The following is a 4,119-nucleotide window of genomic DNA, read 5'->3' as shown; positions in this document are numbered from 1 at the left end:
ACTCATTAACTGAAATTTCAAAGAGGCAACTCATTAACTGAAATTTTGAACATCGACAACTGGTTAACCAAATGTCAGAGCGACAAATGAGTAACCAAGCAGGCAACTGATTAACTGAAAACTTGTCATTCACATTTGGGACGGAATTCACGATGGGAATGTATTCGGCCCCCTTACCGGGCCTTGGGGTGCTGCTTTCCCGCTTGTGGAACCGAGTTGGGGTCGTCAAATGGCCTGGTGCATTGTTTGAAACACTGGTTAATGAGTTGTCAAGGTCGGAAATCATAGAACATAAGAGCAGCTCATTAACTGAAATTTTGAACATCGACAACTGGTTAACCAAAAGCCAGAGCGACAAATGATTAACCAAGGAGGCAACTCATTAACTGAATTTCGAACATCGACAACTGGTTAACCAAAAGACACAGGGACAAATGAGTAACCAAAGGGCCAACTCATTAACTGAAATTTCAAAGAGGCAACTCATTAACTGAAATTTTGAACATCGACAACTGGTTAACCAAAAGCCAGAGCGACAAATGATTAACCAAGGAGGCAACTCACTAACTGAATTTCGAACATCGACAACTGGTTAACCAAAAGACACAGGGACAAATGAGTAACCAAAGGGCCAACTCATTAACTGAAATTTCAAAGAGGCAACTCATTAACTGAAATTTTGAACATCGACAACTGGTAAACCAAAAGCCAGAGCGACAAATGATTAACCAAGGAGGCAACTCATTAACTGAATTTCGAACATCGACAACTGGTTAACCAAGAGTCAGAGCGACAAATGATTAACCAAGGAGGCAACTCATTAACTGAATTTCGAACATCGACAACTGGGTAACCAAAAGACACAGGGACAAATGAGTAACCAAAGGGCCAACTCATTAACTGAAATTTCAAAGAGGCTACTCATTAACTGAAATTTGAACATCGACAACTGGTTAACCAAATGTCAGAGCGACAAATGAGTAACCAAGCAGGCAACTGATTAACTGAAAACTTGTCATTCACATTTGGGACGGAATTCACGATGGGAATGTATTCGGCCCCCTTACCGGGCCTTGGGGTGCTGCTTTCCCGCTTGTGGAACCGAGTTGGGGTCGTCAAATGGCCTGGTGCATTGTTTGAAACACTGGTTAATGAGTTGTCAAGGTAGGAAATCATAGAACATAAGAGCAGCTCATTAACTGAAATTTTGAACATCGACAACTGGTTAACCAAGAGTCAGAGCGACAAATGATTAACCAAGGAGGCAACTCATTAACTGAATTTCGAACATCGACAACTGGTTAACCAAAAGACACAGGGACAAATGAGTAACCAAAGGGCCAACTCATTAACTGAAATTTCAAAGAGGCAACTCATTAACTGTAATTTTGAACATCGACAACTGGTTAACCAAAAGCCAGAGCGACAAATGAGTAACCAAGGAGGCAACTCATTAACTGAATTTCGAACATCGACAACTGGTTAACCAAAAGACACAGGGACAAATGAGTAACCAAAGGGCCAACTCATTAACTGAAATTTCAAAGAGGCAACTCATTAACTGAATTTCGAACATCGACAACTGGTTAACCAAATGTCAGAGCGACAAATGATTAACCAAGCAGGCAACTGAGTAACTGAAATTTTAAAATTGACAACTGGATAACCAAAAGTGGGAACTCATGCTTCGGACGGGCTTACATACGGCAGGCTGACGCCCGGCAGAGGCCCGGGCTTCGCCTCCCTTGCGTAAGCGACCGTCTCCGAATCGATTAAAGGCGTAAAATCGGAGTTCAGAGCGGGAAAATTTTTTCCCGAAAACGGCCGGAAAAAAAAAATGTCTCCTTTTCCGCCGAGCAGGGTGGCATTCGAACGGGCACGGGAAGCCGCGTCTAACGGTGTAAAAACGGCTTGGCTCCGACGCGGGAGTGCGGAGATATGGCCGTTCAAAGTTGTACTGGAAGTCCGGAAGGAGAAAAATTTGACTGCCTGTAGCCGAAAAAAGTTCCAGCGGTCGGTCACAAAAGTCAAATCCGTCCCGCTGATTTGACACTTGTCATTTCTGGCAGGGGGGATTGGCGGGGTACCTGGAGAATGGTAGGAGGTGGTTTTTCGAGACTTTATCTGTTTTCCAGATTACTGTCTAGGGCCTCCAGGTCTGCAGAGACCGACCCGGGCTGCCGTCCAACCGACTTTTAACCCTTTTTGGGTGGAAATTTATTTCCATTTTTAACCAATTTTCGGGTTTTTGGTCGGGCTTAAAAACGGCAGCCTGACGCCCGGCAGAGGCCGGGGCTTCGGCTCCCTTGCGTAAGGGACCGTATACGAAACGATTAAAGCCGAAAAATCCGAGTTCAGAGCGGGAATTTTTTTTCCCGAAATCGGCCGAAAAATAAAAAAATTCTCCTTTTCCGCCGAGCAGGGCGGCATTCGAACGGGCACGGGAAGCCGCGTCTAACGGTGTAAAAACGGCTTGGCTCCGACGCGGGAGTGCGGAGATATGGCCGTTCAAAGTTGTACTGGAAGTCCGGAAGGAGAAAAATTTGACTGCCTGTAGCCGAAAAAAGTTCCAGCGGTCGGTCACAAAAGTCAAATCCGTCCCGCTGATTTGACACTTGTCATTTCTGGCAGGGGGGATTGGCGGGGTACCTGGAGAATGGTAGGAGGTGGTTTCTCGAGACTTTGTCTGTTTTCCAGATTACTGTCTAGGGCCTCCAGGTCTGCAGAGACCGACCAGGGCTGCCGTCCAACCGACTTTTAACCCTTTTTGGGTGGAAATTTATTTCCATTTTTAACCAATTTTCGGGTTTTTGGTCGGGCTTAAAAAACGGCAGCCTGACGCCTGGCAGAGGCCGGGGCTTCGGCTCCCCTTGCGTAAGGGACCGTATTCGACCCGATTAAGCCCCGAAAATGGATCCAAATGTCGGCCGACCAAGTAAGCTTGCTGGGGAGAGAGACTAAGTGCCGGGCTGGGCACCTCATTAACCAGTGAAAAGTTTTGGCTGCTGGAGAGACTAAGTCCCAGCCTGGGCACATCATTAACCATAAATGAAAAAGGCGAGGCCGAGTCTGGTGCATGGCTAACTGATTAACCAAATTGGCAAGGCCCGGGCTGAAAGTGAATGAGCGACCCGTGGCCAGGGGGCTGGAATGCGGGAGAGAATCCAACCCCCAAAATATGGAAGTCCGATGAGAAAATATTCGGCCGCCTTTTGCGGGCCTCGGGTGTTGCTTCCCGGCCTGGGAAAGTGAGTTGCTCCCGCCGAATTGACATGTGCATTTAACGATTTCGAGACATGATTAACCAAAACGCGGAAGTCCGATGAGAAAATATTAGGGCCCTTCAAGCGGGCCTCCGGTGATGCTTTCCGGCTTGGGAAAGTGAATTGCTCCCGCCGAATTGACATGTGCATTTAACGATTTCGAGACATGATTAACCAAAACGCGGAAGTCCGATGAGAAAATATTCGGCCGCCTTTTGCGGGCCTCGGGTGTTGCTTCCCGGCCTGGGAAAGTGATTTGCTACCGCCAAATTGACATGTGTCATTTCTGGCAAGTGTCTCAGGACATAGTTAATGAGTTGCAGTTTGGGAAATCATTAACCTCGTCGGAAGTCCCGATGAAGAAAAAAAAAAGTGCCATTTGCGGGGATTTGGGTGCTCCTGGTCGGATAGAGGTGGCCGTTTGACCCGCTGATTTGACACTTGTCATTTCTGGCAGGGGGGGTTGGCGGGGTGCCCGGAGATTTTCGGGAACACGATTTTCAGAACAAAATTCACTCAGCGGGAGCACTTTGAAAATGCCCGAAAAGTGTTACTTTGCTAAAAGGCTCATTTTATCAATATAGAGACCTTTCAAAGAGTATTGGAAAGTCATATTAAAGTGGTTTTGTGGCTTTTATGACTTAATGACAAAAAACTCTAAGTGTGAATCTGAAATCGTAGACAGACAGCAGAAACATATAAATAATTCCAGCGTCTAAGTTTCATTTGCTGTCTGTCACACAGGTGCCTCTGAACCGGTCAGGGCCTGTGACCCCACTGAGCTTGTGTTTTGTGGCTTATGCACACGCAGTGTTTGCACCAAGTTCCCCTGTGTTGTGCGCTCAGTGGGCCCGTC

The sequence above is a fragment of the Somniosus microcephalus genome, unplaced genomic scaffold, assembly GCF_052327205.1.
Source record: "Somniosus microcephalus isolate GS21.2 unplaced genomic scaffold, FLI_Smic_1.0 scaffold1692, whole genome shotgun sequence".
In the NCBI taxonomy this organism is placed as follows: domain Eukaryota; kingdom Metazoa; phylum Chordata; class Chondrichthyes; order Squaliformes; family Somniosidae; genus Somniosus; species Somniosus microcephalus.
Note: the sequence above shows the minus strand (reverse complement) of the source record.